Below are 22001 nucleotides of genomic sequence, written 5' to 3'. Positions count from 1 at the left end.
GGGAGAAGTTTCAAACATTTTCAGCTGCAAGGTGTGGCCTCCGGCGTAGGCCTTGTTGGTATTTTAATTAGAAGAAGTTCAGGTGGAGTCCGCAGATCATGAAAATCGGTGTGTGACCGTGGCGTGTGATAACCCACAAGTGGAGGGGATCGTCTCTAGACTTTTTTGATAAGTAAGAGAGTCGAACCCAACAAGGAGCTATAGGTAGAATTAATATTCTTCAAGTTCTATCAACCACTGATACAACTCCACGCACGCTAATGCTTACTTTACCTAGAATAAGTATGAAACTACTTTGCAGGAAAGAAACTAGAAGACTTAGTAGGTGTAATATATAGGTTTGCAAGGTAATGAAGAACGGGTAAATAAAAGTTAGGGGATGCTTAGTAGGAAGCTTTTTATGTAACATAAGAGAAAGGTTGTCCATAGGTAATTGCATATAACATGATAGATACTTATCATATGCAATGAGGGAGATGCATACGCTAACACACTTTCCATACTTGGATCATATGCATTTATGATTGGACATCTAGAAAGAATACACAACTACTAAAAATCATTAAGGTAAACCCAACCATAGCATTAAACATCAAGTCCTCTTTACTCCCATATGCACAGAACTCCCTTAGTCAGGTGTAAGGTTCTGTCACTCTAGCCACCCATTATAAGAGAATTATGAACATATTGCAACCCTATGGTGTTAATCCTTCACGTGTGTGCCACACGGAAGGCGCCTTAGGAAAACACCATATCAACACACAAATCATATCAATAACATCATATCACAATTAGCCCGTACGACAAAAGAAATATACTCAAACATCATAGGTTAGCCACATATCATTGGATAATAACATATAGCATTAAGAACCATGTTCAAATAGAGATTACAACGGGGAAGATAGGTTTTACACCATTGTATAGAGGAGGAGAGAGTTGGTCGTGACGACGACAAAGTTGTTGGCGTATATCGCCGTCACGATGGTTTCCCCGGCGGCGCTGTGGCGCCACCGGGAGAAAGGGGAGAGAGCCCCTCCTTCCGATTCTTCCTTGGCCTCCTTCCTAGGTGGGAGAGGGTTTCTCCTCTGGTCCATGGCCGTCATGGCACCCGGAGGGTAGCAACCCCTCTGGGGTTGGATCTCTCTGTGTTTCTCTCATGTTTTTCGTGACCAATTTTCTCGCCCTTCACCATTTCTTAAATATCCAGAGATCCATAACTCCGACCGGGCTGAAATTTTGAGGGGATTTCTATCGGAAAATTATCCTTAACGCGGCCAAAGGAGAGCTCCAAATGACTTAAGTGGTGAGCACAAGCCATCAGGGCACGACCCCCCTAGGTCACGCCTTGTTGTCTTATGTCTCCCTCGGGCACCATGTTGTAGTTATCCCGACCCCAAAATTTACATATATTCCAAGAAAAATCTCCGTAATTTTTTCTCGCATTTGGAGGCCGCTAGATATGGATTTGTTGCGAAACAAAAAAAACACAAAAAAACAGGAACTGGCACTAGGCACCAGGTAAATAAGTTAGTCCCAAAAATAATATAAAATGTTGCCAAAAGTATATGAAAGTTGTAGAATATTGGGATGAGACAATAAAAAATTATAGATACGACGAAGATGTATCAGCATCCCTGCTACTTCTTGAGCTTGCGTTGGTTTTTCCTTGAAGAGGAAAGGGTGATGCAGCAAAGTAGATAAGTATTTCCCTCAGTTGGTTGAGAACCAAGGTAGCAATCTAGTAGGAGGAACAAGCAAGGCCCCAATCTTAGCACCTACACAAACAATCAAATACTTGCACCCAACGCTAAAAGGGGTTGTCAATACCTTCATAGTTATTTGCAAGGATGAGATCTGATAGAGATAGATAAAAGATTGCTAGAACTAAAAGTAAAAAAAAAGTAAATAAATGGAAGCAATATATTTTTGTTATTTTTGGTTTATAGATCTGAAAGTATAATATGGAAAATAGACCGAAGGGACATAGGTTTCACTAGAGGCTTCTCTTGAAGGAAAATAATACGGTGGGTGAACAAATTACTCTCGAGAAATTGATAGAAAAGCGAATAATTATGAAGATATCCAAGGCAATGATTATGCATATAGGTGATACTTCTCCAACATATCTATAATTTTTGATAGTTCCATGCCATTATATTATCACCTTGGGATGTCTTATATGCATTTATATGCCTTTTTATATCATTTTTGGGACTAACCTATTAACTCAGTGCCTAGTGCCAGTTTCTATTTTTCTGTGTTTTTGACCTTTTTTAGAAAAGAATATTAAACGAAGTCCAAACGGAATAAAATCTGTGGGATGATTTTTTCCATAACAGAAGATACCCTGAAGACTTGAGAACCAAGGCACGAGGTCTCGTGGGAGGTCACGAGCCACCTAGGCGCGTCCTAGGGGGGCACGCCTAGCAGGCTCGTGGCCCCCCTTGCCTTCTCTGCCCTACCTCTTTCGCCTATAAATTCCCTAAAATCCCGAAACAAACAGGGAGAGCCACGAAAATACTTTTCCGCCGCCGCAAGCTTCTGTCTCTGCGAGATCCCATCTGGGGATCGTTCTGGTGCCCTGTCGGAGGGGGATTCGGACACGGAGGGCTTCTTCATCAACACCATTGCCTCTCCGATGATGCGTGAGTAGTTCACCACAGACCTTTGGGTCCATAGCTAGTAGCTAGATTGCTTCTTCTCTCTCTTTGATCTTCAATACAAAGTTATCCATCATCTTCATGGAGATCTATCCGATGTAACTTTCTTTTGCAGTGTGTTTGTCGAGATCCGATGAATTGTGGATTTATGATCAGATTATCTATGAATATTATTTGAGTCTTGTCACACCCTGTTTTTCACCACAAGTATTTTATGTTGCAAAAATCAGAGCTTGTTAAAACTTTTTCAAATAATGTTGTGAGTGCAATGTCAGCCCTTGTTTGAGTGAATGCTTGCTTGTTTGATGACTCAAACCCATGAAAACTTATTATTTTGCTCTCTTCAAACCCCCCTTTTTCCTTTATATCAAGATCACCTTCATCATGTTGGAATACACTACTAGCTCATGAAGCCAAGTGGCACTTCCAACCAAAGTAGGTGATCTGGTCCAAATATTATTTTCATTCATTAAAAACATTAATTTTTGATTTGAAATATTATTTTCCTATTTTATATCTATGTCTGTTTCTAAGGCCAGTAATGATATTCCCACAAGGAAAATTGCTTTCCCGCCTTAGAAAATTCTCAGTAAATTCATGGAAGCTCAGAAGGACATATATTTTCCATATATAAGATTTTTAACCCTATTTTATATTAATATATTTGAGTAAAACCCTGATAACCATTTCTGTCTGTTTTAGCTTTTTGAGATGTTTCCAAAGGAAATGATCTCAATAAATTCCCATAAAATTATAGGAGCCCACCCAAGCCATATTAGGTGCTCACATAAATCCCCACCTTGATCCAAGGAGGGGAAGTGCACCTAATGAGCCCAAAACCCTCTCTGTCCAAAGAAGAGTTGGAACAACTCTACATTGCAAAGTTTCTCCAATGGAGCTGAAACTTTGCAGAGGTGTTTGACACCCCAATTGAGGACTCCACACCAAAGATGGGATTTGTGAGACTCTGTTTGGCCACACTTCCTTTGTAAAGGACAGTACTGGTCATTTTGAGGCATTTTCAAGTTTACAAAGCCAAACTGGTTCAATGGAGCTCAAATTTGGTGAAACCCCATGTTTTTACCCCAAGACCAAACCTGTTAAGTTTCATTTCCAGTGGTGGAGTGGAAGCTGACAGGAAGGTAAAAACCCTCCTAGCCATTGTTTTACCCAATGGCAAGGCCCCAAACTTGGTGGGTTAGAGCCCCAGATCACCTTGGGCACCCAGTCAATCATCCCCTCCCCAACTCCAAGCACTAGTGACAAGAACTCCAATTTGAGCCGCAGGGCAGTACTGGCAACACTAGTGTTCCTTGCTCCCTTGACCAGCTCGAGCTCCCACTAACCCACAACGGCTAGGCACACTCCCAGCAACACTCAGGACATGGAGGACACGTCCCAAGTGCCCCAGAGCGCGCCAGCATGCCGTGGCATGCCAAAACTGCGCTCTGGGCGCGCTGTAGAGAGCCTCCAGCAAGGGGACGACACCTCGGCCGGTCCCAACCTCCCCAGTTATGTCCAAGCGCTCCCCCGACAACCATTCAGTGCAAAGCTACCCCCAGGGACCCTCTCCCCTCGCGCAAGAGCTCAGGCGACGCGTGCCCGTGCGCGCCCGACGCGGCCGAGCATGCACGGTCGCTGCGGCTCGACCCCACTTGCTTTCCCTATGCGGCCGATGCACCAGGAGGTCCTAAACCACGTCCCAAACCCGTGGTTTCGCGGCCAGCACCTCACTGTGCTCGCACGCGCGCCACGGTGAGTCACCGGCGCGCCCGAATCGGGTCACCGTCGCTGGCCTATAAATAGGTCCCCCTGGTACCCCCAGCACCCTCCAAGCAGCTTCAGCACAACCAGTAGACACCCCCTAGCCACCCAATCGAGCTCGCAGAGCCCCGGTGCTCGAGATCGACCGAGGCCCCTCCGCCTCGGAGCTCCGGTCGATCTCCGGCTACACGTCGGCTCCTGCGCTGCCCGACCTCCCATTACACTTCCCTTGACGTTAGGAACATTTCCCCCAACTTTCCCGAGCGAATCCGTGCCCCTAGCCACTAGTTCGACGCCGACCCGAAACCCTTCCGCCACGGCCACCTCGTCGCCGGCGACCCAGACCACCTCCGATGACGTCCCGACCACGAGCAGGTAGGCGGAGGAACGAGGGACCCGTTCCCGCTCCTAGATTGGCCTGAGGACAACGGCAGCCTCGCCGGCGTCCGTCTCCACCTCTCTGGCTGGAGGTAGGAGAAGGACCCGACAGGTGGAGCCCACCTATCGGTGTCCTGGGGCAGCCAGCGCGCGCAGCCGCTGGCGCTGACCCCAGGGGCCTGCAGGTCAGGTTTGAACCTGGCCCGCGCGCGCCTGGTGGCCAGGCCTGCTGGCTAGGCCGGCTGGATCTTCCCCCTGGCCTTTTTCCTTTTACTTTAATCCAGCAACTTAAATGATTTTTATAAAAATATTTAGCCAGTAGAAAAATATGATTCTTCCACGAGTAAATTTCTAAAAATGTGTCGTAATTGATACTGTAGTATTTGATATTTATCTAAAACAGAAACTATTTTGGTATAATAAAATGATATTAAAAGCATTTGTTTGCTTCTGTTTGCTTTTAAATAAATATGCTTAGCTAATAAAAACTATAGGAAACATTTTCCAAAATAATAAACTGAATTTATTCAATCTTTGCAACATTTTTAAAAGCACTTTGTGATCTGTTTTAGTGAGAGTTATTATTTATTTATTCCTTTCTCGACGGTAGAGTTACCGAGTGACGGAGGATCCGGAGCGGAAGACCTCGAAGACCCCGGATACCTAGCTGACCAAGGCAAGCAGCCTTTGACCATGACTTGAGCACAAACATTGTTGCATGCTAGTATAGTTGGTATTTTCCCGTTGCATGTGATCACGATGCCGGTTCATCATTGTGGTGATGGTACCGGAGGCTTCTTCAAAGCCCTTGCATGCTGATGATGTTATTCACATGGCTCCTCGGAGCACAAACGTGATGAGCTGACCCTACTATCTATGAGGATCATGCTACTGTCATGTTGATTAGTAAAGTTATAAGATTATTGCGTTGAGCTTGACCCTACCCCGTGAGGGTCATGTTATTACCATGTTGACAAGTAAAGATAGAGCATATTATCATGAGCATGATGATGAGTTAAATAAAGAGTTTATGAAAACCCCGTCGGGTGCCACTAATGCCTGAGGGTGATGATGAGTTGGTGATCACTTTTGGTGAAGTGATGCACCGGTGTTTTTGTGTGAGTATGGTTTCGGAAATGGGATTAGATTTATAATGTGTCGACCGTCCCAACCTTACCAGTACGACCACGATACCCCTTTATGGGACGGGGCTTTGTTGATTACTCTGGTCGGTACTAGCAAAGAGCCACATTACTAGTGGCGGGAGTGATCGGTGTCACTCTCGTGATGGGGTCGTGCCAGGTAGGACGACTATGCCATTATTATGAGTTCCAAGCACACCGTTGGTCCCTGCATGGTTGATACAGTCCAGAGTCGGTGCTCGTAAGACGTACAACATGTGGGCTGGGTACCAATCGAGTGGACCTCTTTGTCTAGTATCTTCAGGGGAAAGATGATGATCGGGTACTTACCTCGGGTATATGTGATATACCGCGAGTCGTGGATGACACGGAAGTTTCCCGTTTCTCGTGGGTCCGACGTACTACCTCTGCAGAGTGTAAACTATTCGAATAGCCGTGTCCATGGTCAAGGACAGTTGGGTGGTGCTGCTTAAACTACGTCCAGCGTTTCCGCATAAACCAAGTGTGGTGTGTGTGTGTGGTGTTAAAAAGGTGTTGTTATGATAATCACAATAATTTGATCAAGTTCGGTGACTTGACATATAGGGTAAACCCGGATGGTTTAGCCCTCATTAATACATTGAGGATATGACAAGTCTGATGACTTGGCATATAGGGTTAACCCGGATGGTTCAACCCTTAGCAGATATGTTGATATCTGTAACCTGTTCTTCAAGAGTAATTCTTTAACTTTTTGCATATACCTGATCATTCCACCAAATTGCATTCCACTAAAGATGCATGTTACTTTTATTCTTCCCTATAAATGTTCATATCATGGGCTGTTTGCGAGTACATTCAAAGTACTCATTGGCTTGCCACTGGTTATATTATTGACCAGACATGGAAGGACCGGAGTTTGGCGACGAGTACGCCGTCGGAGACGAACCTGCGATCTAGGACACTTCCAAGTCAGAATGCCTGTCGGTGTAGGCTTGATGGCATGGGCACCGCTTAGCCCTTACGAGTTTCCGCTACTCGATGTATCTGTTTAATTTGGCTTTAGGCCTCGCTCATGAACCCGACCTTATGGTCATTTGATGTAATAATTTGGTACTTGGATGTAAGACTCTATTATTCAGTATCTCTATTCAGTGAACATTGATCCTTGGGGTCACTGGGCACGGCTGAAAAGACCTCGATGACGCCTAGAGGGGGGGGGGGTGAATAGGCTATTTAAAAACTTCTTCGGATTTGGCTTGAACCTAATGCGGAAATAAACTAAGAGGGTACTTGTCAAGCACAAATCCTAAATGCACTAGGCACTGCAATGTGTATCAACAACACAATCTACCAAGATGGACACAATACAGTTACTAACAAGCACAAGTAAGTTACACAAACTTACTTGAGCTATATCACACGACAAGTAGGTGAACAACACAAGATACTAGATCACACTATATCAACACGATGTATCAAGGGATGCAAGTACGAACGTGTGGATGTAGAGGGTATGCTTGAATGATTAATCTTGTACAAGAAATGGCCAACACAATATAATGAGCACAAGCAATATGCAATGTATGTATGCTCAAATAACACAAGTAAACCACAAGTAAGGAGTTAGGGTTAAGGATAACCAAGGTCACTGAGACGAAGATGTATCCCGATGTTCACTTCCTTGGAGGGAAGCTAGTCACCGTTAGAGAGGTGGATGTTACCACGAAGGCACACCAACGCCACGAAGGCTCACCCTATTCTCCCTTTGAGATAACACCACGAAGGCGTTTCTCAACCACTAGTGGTAAGCCTTTGAGGTGGCTTCCAAACCCTCACAAACTTTTCCGGGGGAAATCACACGGATTGATTCCTCTCCGAAGAACTCCTACCGCCTAGGAGTCTCCAACCTCCAAGAGTAACAAGATCACGGGGAATGCTCAAAACTTGCTCAAATCACAAATAGCTTGGGTTGAGAGAAGGAGAGGGAGACGATCTATCTTTTGATTGGAACAACTCTCAAAGGGGCTCACAAATGCTCTTGGGATCTAAGATTTGGAGTGAGCAAATGTGTGTGAGGTGGAAATGTGTTCTTATGAGGATAAGGCTGTGTTAGGCAACCCTCTCACGAAATGGGAGGGGGGTATTTATAGTGTGGAGAGAAAAAGAGCCGTTGGGGACACTTTAAGTCACACAGGGTCCGGACGTCCGACAGTTGTCGGAAGTCCGGGCGTCCGTGAGGGGCCGGACGTCCGACCGGGGTCGGACGTCCGAGACTTTTAGGCATGACTGGAACTCTTCTGAATTCATCAGCGGCCGGACGTCCGACAGGGGTCGGTCGTCCGAGGCCTGTAGATGTGCCTGAACATATTTGAATTCATCAGCATACGGACGTCCGGAGTGGCCCAGAAGTCCGTGTTATACAGCTCAACTTCTACTGGTGGTAGGTTCCGGATTTCCGACAGGTGTCGGACGTCCGGCGCTCGGTCGTCCGGAGGGAGCCGGATTTCCGAGATATAGAACTTAACCTCTACTGGTGCAGGCTTCCGGATTTCCGGGACTTGGCCGGACATCCGGGCCTCGGACTTCCGGAGGTAGCCGGAAGTCCGAGTTATATGGCTCTGATTTCTCTGGTATAGGATTCCGGATTTCCGAACTAGTCAGTCGTCCGGTCCTCGGACGTCCGAAGAAAGCCGGATGTCCGAGGCACTGGTTCTGTTTTCAGATAACAACAAAACAGTGGAGATGTGGTCTGAGCAGAAAGTGATGATGTAGTTTGAGAAAGTTCATCGCAAAACCTGTGACCCCCTCTTAATAGTGCGGGATCCCTAAGGACTCAAGAATCATAAAAGAGTACTGATGATCCATACTTGAGTGTATACTTTTATTCGCTGATCATCACTCCGCACAACTAACGTCAAAGGAACTGATACCTTTGAGTTAGCCCTTTCACCTGAGCTTGATGTTGTTGTTCCTTCTTGGCTCAAGTTGAAAGCAAGACATGATGAAGTCTTCAAGTAGCTTTCCCATACACAATGCGGAAAGCCTAGCTTATGTATTTATCTTCATTTGTCCACCATGTGCACATCCACAAGAATCAAGCATGTAGTGCTCAAGAATGCTTATCTTGATCTTGTCCTGTCCACCATGTGAACATCCACAAGAATCAAGCATGTAGTGCTCAAGAATGCTTATCTTGATCTTGTCCTGTCCACCATGTGAACATCCACAAGAATCAAGCATGTAGTGCTCACGAATGCTTATCTTGATCTTGTCCTTGTTAGCACATGAGATTGTCCTTATCAACACATGATCACTGACAATAGTTTCAACGATATATTCGTGCTGATCCACTTGAACCTGCACACCACAATCTTGATGACGATCACCACTTGACGTCATCCTTCATGGGTTGTATGAGATCTTCCTTTTGACGCAATCCCAATGGAAACACACCTAACCCCCACATAGGAGTCTCACAAAGACCATGGGCTAGTACACAAACATGTAATGGACAATGCTTACCATACCATGGGATCACTTAAGATTTACTCTTTGTCTGAGATCTTGATCAACCTAGTGTTTCTATGACCATTCTTTGGATAATAACTTGAATAACATCTTGGTCAACATATAAACTCCTTGAACCCAACAGATGGACTTCAAGAAGTGCCTATGGAAAAATCCTGTAAATATAACTTAAGGCAACCATTAGTCCATAGGAATTGTTATCAATTACCAAAACCACATATGGAGATATATGCTCTAACAATCTCCCCCATTTTGGTAATTGAAGACAACCACTTCAAGAGAGTTTATATAAGGAAATAAGCATGTGTGCAAGATGTAAATTCTTACGCAATAAAAGCAAAACCCTCTAAACATATCCAAAGTAAACTCTCTAAACTTCTCCCCCATTGGCATCGATTGCCAAAATGGATGACAAGTTTAGAAAGCCAAAATAGTAGGTGGTCCTCCAAAAAGTGTATACTTCTCAGCAAATGAGTGCAGAAAAAGACACAAATACAATGATAAGTAGTTGGAGGAAAACAAACTATATTGAGGACCCAAAGATTGCAAATAAAAGGATCGTATGTCACAAAGACATACAAAGATGGAGGCAAGCAATCAAAGAACTCCAGATGGAACAAACAATCATATGGTCCTTCGAACCACATGAATAAAAGATATTATGATAGAAGCAAGCAATCAAAGAATTCTAGATGGAACAAACAATCATATGGTCCTTCGAACCACATGACTAAAAGATATTATGATAGAGGCAACATAGTGCTTTATCAAAAACTAGAGAAGCTCCCCATGATTTGTGCACTAATATGAGATTTTTGTATTTGACACAGTTGCACAAAATAGGATCGTTGCTCCCCCAGAATTAATAGAAACACACAACGAGTGCAACAAGATAGATGAGACAATAGGCATATCAATTGCACAAAACTAATGGTTGAGCAACATGTAAAGGAAGCAACTTAAGAATAAGCTCAACCAAAGTAATGTGTGTGAGTCATGGCATAGCACTTGAGAAGACTTAAGATAAGGATGAGCATTACTCATCAACATAGTCTTGATGAATATGAGATACAAAGTGCAAGACATATCATTCCCACACACACATACTAGAAAATGGGTTCACAAGCTTACTAATAAACAAAATAGGAACCAACGCTTGTGACAACCCATTGTGAAGATAGGAAGTAAGAATCTTGTCAAGAGGAGGGATACTAATAGAAAATGGCAAAACCCTCATCAAGACAAGCATGAGGAAAAATAATCTTCACGGCCAAAGAGTGCACCAAGATGTAGGAAAATAAGATACGCACTCAAAACAAATCCTTTCACGAAGCCACCAAAAACTGGAAAAAGGGAATGTAACGATGGACGTGAAAGAAAAGAGGATATCAATTAGGGATGTAACTTCTCTCATGTGTAAAAGATTCTAAGTAGAAGACAGTCATGATGATATTTGTCCACAAAGAAGGATATACACACAAAATGGTTACAAGAAGGAACAAACTAGATATCCAAAAGGGGAAGTCATAAATATATCAATGAGATCTTTTGCTTGGAAGCATAGCACATGGCCTAATATTTTCTTATTGTATAATATGAACTTCCAACATACGAACATCAAAGACATCCCAACTAGCAGTGAGACATCATCGTTCGGATGCTTTGAGAAAGCAAACAAGTACTACAAGAACAAATCAAGAGATTCATGCCATGATGCAACCTGGAAAAGAAAAGACAGGTTGGGTCCTTTGCAAGAAAAGAATGCATGAAGTGGATACTTGTTACTGAGACAACATTGGATTGATGTAGTCGATAGTTGTTCTTTGATCATCCTAACGTGGCTCCAATAATCACATGGTCTCAACATCTTCCTTATAGGTGAGCCGAGCATCCAATGCATCTCCAATTGTTCCTGGAACAACAAAACAAACAAAATGGTGCCCAAACTCATTGGGACCAACGAGTTAGAAGACCAGCAATACATAGGACAAACTCCACACACATATGTGCATATAGATATGAATTTGAATTTCATGCACACTTTAGCCAATTTATGACAGGGTGGAGTTTCCCTTATATATTGGGTCAAAGGAGGAAAGCAAGCAAAAGAAGTTGTATATAGTAGCTAGATATGCATCCTCAAGACTCTCAAGAATCAACTCAACACAAAGTTGATAGGTCATCAAAAGACAGGATATCAAGTGACAATAAGATCCTAAAACAAAAGAACTATCACTTGAAAGATATCAATTAAAAGATACATCAAGGAATGAGATATCCATTGACAGATGTCAAATAGAAGGCAACAAGAAATCAATTGAAGAAAAACAAACACGAGGTTTCTAGTTTCCAAAAGAGAGCTAGGTTCCAACAAACCAAGCCCTTGACAAATTTTCATGATGGCACAAAGCATCATAAAGAGCAAGACTTGCCTCCCATCAACATACACTTGATGGGGATTAAAAGATTTTATGATGGGTGAATAAAGAGAGTGTTCTCAAGAAAATAGGATAGCTCCCCCAAGGGACGTGCATTATATAGAATTTGCATTTAAGTACAAAACGCACACGATGGGATCATCACTTTCTCTATATCTATAAAAGCACTAGACAGGTTAAAATAGATCCATAAGAGGCAAGGAAGACAAACGAAACACAAAATCCAATGTAAAGATGATTAGCAATTCCAATCACATGATGGGAATACCAATTGTCAAGGACAAGAAGTATTTTCGAAATGATACTCATTGGTAGATCACAAATATATATCCAAGATCATCTTTACCCATAAAACACAAGCATATGACACTTGTAGAGATAACATGCCACCTAGGAACAGGATAATTTACAATATCAACACTAAGTGGAACACCTCAAATGTACACATTTTCTAGGTTTGTAATATGCACATAGCATATTACTCCCCCATAATGTGATAAACCAACAATATTAACAAGTGGCAAATTGAAACCAACAAGAGATAATTAATGGACCATATAGAATTTGAATTTCTCATGAGTAAGACATACCACATAGAAACTAGATAATCTTGAAATATCAAAACTAAGTGGTATTCCCCATGTATACACATTTATAGGATTGAGAGGTGTGCAAAGCACATCACTCCCCCACAATGGGATAATCCATTAATCTCTCACAAGAGCCAACAAAAATACAGACAAGATGCAAATAGGCTCAATACAAGACTCACATGTACATGATGTGCAAAGCAACATGTACTTGATTACTCAAGATAAGCAAGTTGGAAGCACAACATATACAAACGCATGCAGGGTACAAAACCACAACATGCAAAAGGGGGCAAGCACCTAACAATGTAAACAGTTTAAGTATAAGTTACCGTAAGGAGGCACATTGGATATAAGATAGAAACTCGATAATCCAAATGACTTGGCTTGAGATAATATGAATGATGAAGACCCCTTAATTCTTCATTATGTATCCAAGTCTCTAATGTCCTCCATAGTCACCTATTGATCAAGTTTGAGCTTGTTGGTCCCCAACTACGTTGGGTCCTAATAGGTTAATCACAATAGGCTTGGCAACCCAAATGGTTCTTTTCTTGACACCATTTTGAGTACCAACAAACTTGGCAAACACATTGCCAACCTTATCCTTCCCAAGGGAATATATATCATCAATAGTGATTGGGTTGGATAAGTTACCTCTTGTGCAAGACGAAGCAACGTGACCTTTCTCACGACATAAAAAGTAGCAACATCTACCCTTTGCTTTCTTCCCAGTTGATTTCTCACCTTGGGGAGTGTTGGTTTGGGTCTTATTGGGAAGAGGCCTTCCTTCAACTTGTAGTTGAATATGTGATTGAGTTTGTGGCTGCTTCCCTTGTTGCTTGTGACTTTGAGTCTTCATCTTCAGAGGGGAAGATCTAACATGGTGCCCTTTAACTTCGCACTTGAAGCAAATGATTTTGGCTAAATTCTTGACTTGTTCTAGGCCCCTCTTGTTCTTGTTTGAGTTTACTCCAAACTCATTTTTGTCATTCGGAGATGTTTGCTCACACAGGACGTTGTTGAGTGTGGGCATCCCTTCATGACACTGTTCCAAGTCTTTCTTCAAAGAAGTGACTTGGGCCTTGAGCTCTTTGATTTCCTCTGCACGGTTAGTATCAATGCAAGTACTAGAGGAAGTGTAGGCTTCAATGTTAGAGCAACAAGGCAAGGAAAGTAATTCATCACATGAGGTAGCAACATTATGAGTAGAAGAATTACGAGGACTAGCACATGGAAATATAGTACTTTGACTAGAAGTAGTGCCATTGTCCACATGAGGCTCGCTTGATGTTACCTTGGTGATGATAGCCTCATGAGCTAACTTTTGCACATTATGGGATGTTAGAAGATCGACATGAGAGCTTGTGAGCATTACATGGTTTTCTTCCAGCTTCCCATAATTGCTAGTTAGTAAATCAAGTTGAGCACGTAGCTCAACATTCTCCTTCAATGTTGATACTTCAAAAGAGGTAGAGTTAGATGTACAAATATCATCAACAATATGAGAGGAGTAAGTAGCGAATAGAGACTTCTCATGAGTAGATTGAAGCTCCTCATAGATCTTAGAGGTTTTGATGAGCTCTCCCTTGACATTATTGCATTCAAGGAGAAGGACCTCAAAATCCCTTTTAAGTTTATCATGAGCAACTTCAATCTCTCCTTTTGAAGATCTTAAGTCTCTACATGCTTGATGACTCTTCTCAAGTTCATGTTCAAGTTGTTCACTTTTAGCTTGTTCATGATTAAGTGAATCATTACAGTTTTCAAAGTAAGCAAGAACATCTTGGAACCTTTGAAGAGAGTTATTTTTAGCTTTATGAAGAATTTTACTGATCACATAGATATTTTCTGTCAAGTCATCATCATCATCCTCATCGCAAATATCATCGTTATTGCACAGGGAAGATGATACCTCATTATTACCTCTTGCCATGAGGCACATGTGAACTGGAGGAGTTGATGATGATTCTTTTGGTGAATCAGATTCTTCATTAGCCAAAAGTACTTCATATTTCTTGATTTCCCCTAAATGGTTAGTCATAGAGCAACTAGGGAGAAACAAGATATTTTGATCAAGAGGACACGAGGAAGCAGGCATATCACCACAAGCATTTGTCAAGGAATCTTTAGGTGAAATGCATGACCTATCAGCACAATAATTTACACTATGTGTGGTGCTAGATGTGCTCGTGTCCATAGAGGCTATGCCATTTTCATCAACATATATTTCTTCACTCACCATGTCATTACCTTGTGAGATTGAAGATGCTGAGGTGTGCAAGCAATCGGATATGGGAGTAGTGGTGGACTCTTTAAGATCGAAAAGAGTGAAGAGCTCATGCACCAACTCCTTCATCATAATACCGTCTTCATAAGATTGGACCCACCATATATATCTTCAAGTTTAGTCCAAACTTCATGACCTGACTTGCAAGTCGAGATAGACTTGAACACTTCAGGACTTATGGTTCGATGAATGGCAAGAAAGGCCACACAATCAAGATACATTTCATTAGTAGATGAAGATGCATCATCCTTTTTGTCGGCAATCCCTCCAAGAACAATTCGTAAAGTATTTGGGCCCATGGCCCGAAAGTGATGAAGCATACGAATTCTCCATAGGGTATAATTTGTGCCATAAAAGTCAAAGATGCCATTGTGCACTAATCCAATAGTCGACATCGATATTCTCTAGGTCGTGAAACCTAATTAAAGAGAGACCTAGCTCTGATACCAATTGAAAAGACCTCGATGACGCCTAGGGGGGGGGGTGAATAGGCTATTTAAAAACTTCTTCGGATTTGGCTTGAACCTAATGCGGAAATAAACTAAGAGGGTACTTGTCAAGCACAAATCCTAAATGCACTAGGCACTGCAACGTGTATCAACAACACGATCTACCAAGATGGACACAATATAGTTACTAACAAGCACAAGTAAGTTACACAAACTTACTTGAGCTATATCACACGACAAGTAGGTGAACAACACAAGATACTAGATCACACTATATCAACACGATGTATCAAGGGATGCAAGTACGAACGTGTGGATATAGAGGGTATGCTGGAATGATTAATCTTGTACAAGAAATGGCCAACACAATATAATGAGCACAAGCAATATGCAATGTATGTATGCTCAAGTAACACAAGTAAACCACAAGTAAGGAGTTAGGGTTAAGGATAACCAAGGTCACTGATACGAAGATGTATCCCGATGTTCACTTCCTTGGAGGGAAGCTAGTCACCGTTAGAGAGGTGGATGTTACCACGAAGGCACACCAACACCACTAAGGCTCACCCTATTCTCCCTTTGAGATAACACCATGAAGGCGTTTCTCAACCACTAGTGGTAAGCCTTTGAGGTGGCTTCCAAACCCTCACAAACTTTTCCGGGGGAAATCACACGGATTGATTCCTCTCCGAAGAACTCCTACCGCCTAGGAGTCTCCAACCTCCAAGAGTAACAAGATCACGGGGAATGCTCAAAACTTTCTCAAATCACAAATAGCTTGGGTTGAGAGGAGGAGAGGGAGAAGATCTATCTTTTGATTGGAACAACTCTCAAAGGGGCTCAAAAATGCTCTTGGGATCTAAGATTTGGAGTGAGCAAATGTGTGTGAGGTGGAAATGTGTTCTTATGAGGATAAGGCTGTGTTAGGCAACCCTCTCACGAAGTGGGAGGGGGTATTTATAGTGTGGAGAGAAAAAGAGCCGTTGGGGACACTTTAAGTCACACAGGGTCCGGACGTCCGACAGTTGTCGGAAGTCCGGGCGTCCGTGAGGGGCCGGACGTCCGACCGGGGTCGGACGTCCGAGACTTTTAGGCATGACTGGAACTCTTATGAATTCATCAGCGGCCGGACGTCCGACAGGGGTCGGTCGTCCGAGGCCTGTAGATGTGCCTGAACATATTTGAATTCATCAGCATACGGACGTCCGGAGTGGCCCGGAAGTCCGTGTTATACAGCTCAACTTCTACTGGTGGTAGGTTCCGGATTTCCGACGGGTGTCGGACGTCCGGCACTCGGTCGTCCGGAGGGAGCCGGATTTCCGATATAGAACTCAACTTCTACTGGTGCAGGCTTCCGGATTTCCGGGACTTGGCCGGACATCCGGGCCTTGGACGTCCGGAGGTAGCCGGAAGTCCGAGTTATATGGCTCTGATTTCTCTGGTATAGGATTCCGTATTTCCGAACTAGTCAGTCGTCCGGTCCTCGGACGTCCGGAGAAAGCCGGATGTCCAAGGCACTGGTTCTGTTTTCAGATAACAACAAAACAGTGGAGATGTGGTCTGAGCAGAAAGTGATGATGTAGTTTGAGCAAGTTCATCGCAAAACCTGTGATCCCCTCTTAATAGTGCGGGATCCCTAAGGACTCAAGAATCATAAAAGAGTACTGATGATCCATACTTGAGTGTATACTTTTATTCGCTGATCATTACTCCGCACAACTAACGTCAAAGAACTGATACCTTTGAGTTAGCCCTTTCACGTGAGCTTGATGTTGTTGTTCCTTCTTGGCTCAAGTTGAAAGCGAGACATGATGAAGTCTTCAAGTAGCTTTCCCATACACAATGCGGAAAGCCTAGCTTATGTATTTATCTTCATTTGTCCACCATGTGAACATCCACAAGAATCAAGCATGTACTGCGCAAGAATGCTTATCTTGATCTTGTCCTGTCCACCATGTGAACATCCACAAGAATCAAGCATGTAGTGCTCAAGAATGCTTATCTTGATCTTGTCCTGTCCACCATGTGAACATCCACAAGAATCAAGAATGTAGTGCTCAGGAATGCTTATCTTGATCTTGTCCTTGTTAGCACATGAGATTGTCCTTATCAACACATGATCACTAACAATAGTTTCAACGATATATTCGTGCTGATCCACTTGAACTTGCACACCACAATCTTGATGACGATCACCACTTGACGTCATCCTTCATGGGTTGTATGAGATCGTCCTTTTGACGCAAGCCCAATGGAAACACACCTAACCCCACATAGGAGTCTCACAAAGACCTTGGGTTAGTACACAAACACGTAATGGACAATGCTTACCATACCATGGGATCACTTAAGATTTACTCTTTGTGTGAGATCTTGATCAACCTAGTGTTTCTATGACCATTCTTTGGATAATAACTTGAATAACATGTTGGTCAACATATAAACTCCTTGAACCCAACAGATGGACTTCAAGAAGTGCCTATGGACAAATCCTATAAATATAACTTAAGGCAACCATTAGTCCATAGGAATTGTCATCAATTACCAAAACCACATATGGAGATATATGCTCTAACAACGGCGAACTCGACTTGCTAGTCGGGGTCCCCATAGAACTGGTATCAGAGCCATCCTGACTATAGGAAGCCTTAGATAGCATGGACGCTAGCCGAGAACGTTAGAACGCCAGCTTTGCACAAGACTTTTGCACATACAACCTTCTGACTTCTCTCCTATGCCTTGTAGATGGCTGCCGTACCTGAGATGCTTCTGGAGACCGGCTTTCCACTACTTCTGGTGGATTGTCTCGAGAAGTGCCACGTACGTCGCACGCCCATCTTCCTCTACCACGAGCACTGGGTCAACGCCGACACTAAGGAATATCACGTGGACGTGATAGTGGACGCTAATGACTCCCCGTCTAGTTGGTTCTTCGAAGGACCACAGATGGGAGAGTTGATGTTGGCAGTGGAGACGACTGCACGAGAGGCGCTCGTGCAACTCCGCAGCATCCTCCCTGAGATGGCTAATGAGCCTTTCACTCGTCACCTACCTTTCATTAAGGAAGGGGTGGATGGGAGTTGGACACTCACCCCAGCCACGGAGGATGGGATGCCATTAAGGTTTCAGACCTACTTCAGTCTCTCGTCGGACACCCTGACACACTTCCTGGTTAAGGAATCAATCAAGCTTCGCCAAGAGCTCCACCTAGTCAAGGGCCTGCTCCACACTGAGAAGATGCAGAACCGCAAGCTAAAGAAGGCAGGCGCACCTGAAGGGAGGACAGCTGTTGTCACTAGGGGTGGTGTGTTACCCATCCAGGCAGTCCCTCTTCGGAGTCGCCGCCTGACAGCGGAAGAATACACTGAGATCTTCGCCGCCTCGCCTAAGAGACGCCGTGATGTGCAGATTCTTTCTTCCACTCCTATAAAGGAAGAAGATGTTGATGAAGACGAGGACAAAGATGAGGATCCTGTTGAGTCCGCCTTTGAGACCGAGCAGTCCGCCGTGTAGGATTCTGCGTAGGCAATTAGGAGTACCCCGAGCATAGGGTATCCATGTATCCATTTCTAATTTGCGTATGTGTGCATGATGTAAGTCACCTATTTGCCTTAGGCAGCCTGTAAGTGATTACATCACCTAGTTTTATGAATGCAATTTCCTGTTTGTCAAAAACTTTGGTTTTGAAAACTTGGCACATGCACGTATTGGACCCCCCCCCTCTTACTAGGAGTGAATCCTTGTATTCCCGAGCAAGGTGGCATTTTGACCTGTCTGTTTCTATGACAGGATGGTGAACGCAACCCGCAACAGCACCTTCGGCAACCCCGGTGCCGGCTCCTCAGGGACGCCGTAGGGAACCGGAGGAGAAGCTCACGCTGGAGGTCACCATGAGCAGCCTAGAGACCTTCTGCCACCACCTCCTCCTGAGAACTTGACGATGGCTCAGTTCCTTCAAGCTCTTCGGGAGGAGCGTCAAGCCAGCAATGCTGCTATTCAGGAGTTGACTCAAGTCCTGGTGGACAACCCGCCGCGGAATGGGAATGGCGGTGGTCGCTCTACTCTTTCTGAGTTCATGCGGACTACACCCCCCATATTCACGGAGACGACTGAACCACTGGACGCCGATGACTGGATCCGCACCATTGAAGACCTCCTTGTGCTGGTCAAGTGCACCGACGATCATGACAAGGTCCTTTATGCTTCTCACTGTCTCGGAGGAAATTGCTTTCCTGCCTTAGAAAATTCTGAGTAAATTCATGGAAGCTCAGAAGGACATATATTTTCCATATATAAGATTTTAAACCCTATTTTATATTAATATATTTGAGTAAAACCCTGATAACCATTTCTGTCTGTTTTAGCTTTTTGAGATGTTTCCAAAGGAAATGATCTCAATAAATTCCCATAAAATTACAGGAGCCCTCCCAAGCCATATTAGGTGCTCACATAAAATCTCACCTTGATCCAAGGAGGGGAAGTGCACCTAATGAGCCCAAAACCCTCTCTGTCCAGAGAAGAGTTGGAACAACTCTACATTGCAAAGTTTCTCCAATGGAGCTGAAACTTTGCAGAGGTGTTTGACACCCCAAATGAGGACTCCACACCAAAGATGGGATTTGTGAGACTCTGTTTGGCCACACTTCCTTTGTAAAGGACAATATTGGTCATTTTGAGGCATTTTCAAGTTTACAAAGCCAAACTGGTTCAATGGAGCTCAAATTTGGTGAAACCCCATGTTTTTACCCCAAGACCAAACCTGTTAAGTTTCATTTCCAGTGGTGGAGTGGAAGCACCCCAAGTCACTGTCGAACACCTACTGACAGGAAGGTAAAAACCCTCCTAGCCACTGTTTTACCCAATGGCAAGGCCCCAAACTTGGTGGGTTAGAACCCCGAACACCCTGGGCACCCAGCCAATCAGCCCCTCCCCAACTCCAAGCACTAGTGACAAGAACTCCAATTTGAGCCGCAGGGCACTACTGGCAACACTAGTGTTCCTTGCTCCCTTGACCAGCTCGAGCTCCCACTATCCCACAACGGCTAGGCACACTCCCAGCAACACTCAGGACATGGAGGACACGTCCCAAGTGCCCCAGAGCGTGCCAGCATGCCGTGGCATGCCAAAACTGCGCTCTGGGCGTGCTGCAGAGAGCCTCCAACAAGGGGACGATGCCCCAGCCGGTACCAACCTCCCCAGTTATGTCCAAGCTCTCCCCCGACAACCATTCAGTGCAAAGCTACCCCCAGGGACCATCTCCCCTCGCGCAAGAGCTCAGGCGACGCGTGCCCGTGCGCGCCCGACACGGCCGAGCATGCACGTGTTGGAATTATGCCCTAGAGGCAATAATATAGTTATTATTATAATTCCTGTATCAAGATAATCGTTTATTATCCATGCTATAATTGTATTGAATGAAGACTTATATACATGTGTGGATACATAGACAAAACACTGAAGCCTCTAGTTGGCTAGCCAATTGATCAAAGATAGTCAGGGTCTTCTGATTATGAACAAGGTGTTGTTGCTTGATAACTGGATCACGTCATTAGGAGAATCACGTGATGGACTAGACCCAAACTAATAGACGTAGCATATTGATCGTGTCATTTTGTTGCTACTGTTTTCTGCATGTCAAGTATTTGATCCTATGACCATGAGATCATATAACTCACTGACACCGGAGGAATGCTTTCTGTGTATCAAACGTCGCAACGTAATTGGGTGACTATAAATATGCTCTACAGGTATCTCCGAAGGTGTTCGTTGAGTTAGTATCGATCGAGACTGGGATTTGTCACTCCGTGTGACGGAGAGGTATCTCGGGGCCCACTCGGTAATACAACATCACACACAAGCCTTGCAAGCAATGTGACTTAGTGTAAGTTGCGGGATCTTGTATTACGGAACGAGTAAAGAGACTTGCCGGTAAACGAGATTGAAATAGGTATGCGGATACTGACGATCGAATCTCGGGCAAGTAACATACCGAAGGACAAAGGGAATGACATACGGGATTATATGAATCCTTGGCACTGAGGTTCAAACGATAAGATCTTCATAGAATATGTAGGATCTGATATGGGCATCCAGGTCCCGCTATTGGATATTGACCGAGGAGTCACTCGGGTCATGTCTACATAGTTCTCGAACCCGTAGGGTCTGCACACTTAAGGTTCGACGTTGTTTTATGCGTATTTGAGTTATATGGTTGGTTACCGAATGTTGTTCGGAGTCCCGGATGAGATCATGGACGTCACGAGGGTTTCCGGAATGGTCCGGAAACAAAGATTTATATATAGGATGACCTCATTTGATTACCAAAAGATTTTCGGAGTTACGGGGAATGACGAATGGGTTCCGGGTGTTCACCAGGGGGGGGGGGGCAACCCACCCCGGGGAAGCCAGACGCTGACGGCAATGTGACCGTTTATAAAGCTCGACTTGTGGCAAAGGGTTTTTCACAAGTTCAAGGAGTTGACTACGGTGAGACATTCTCACCCATAGCGATGCTTAAGTCCGTCAGAATCATGTTAGCAATAGCTGCATTTTTCGATTATGAAATCTGGCAGATGGATGTCAAAACGGCGTTCCTTAACGGTTTTCTTAAGGAAGAGTTGTATATGATGCAACCCGAAGGTTTTGTCGATCCTAAGAATGCGAACAAGGTGTGCAAGCTCCAGTGATCCATTTATGGACTGCTGCAAGCATCTCGGAGTTGGAACAAACGCTTTGATGAGGTGATCAAAGCATTTGGGTTTATACAAGTGGTTGGAG

Source organism: Hordeum vulgare, chromosome 2H, assembly GCF_904849725.1.
Source record: "Hordeum vulgare subsp. vulgare chromosome 2H, MorexV3_pseudomolecules_assembly, whole genome shotgun sequence".
NCBI classification, from domain to species: Eukaryota; Viridiplantae; Streptophyta; class Magnoliopsida; order Poales; family Poaceae; genus Hordeum; species Hordeum vulgare.
Note: the sequence above shows the minus strand (reverse complement) of the source record.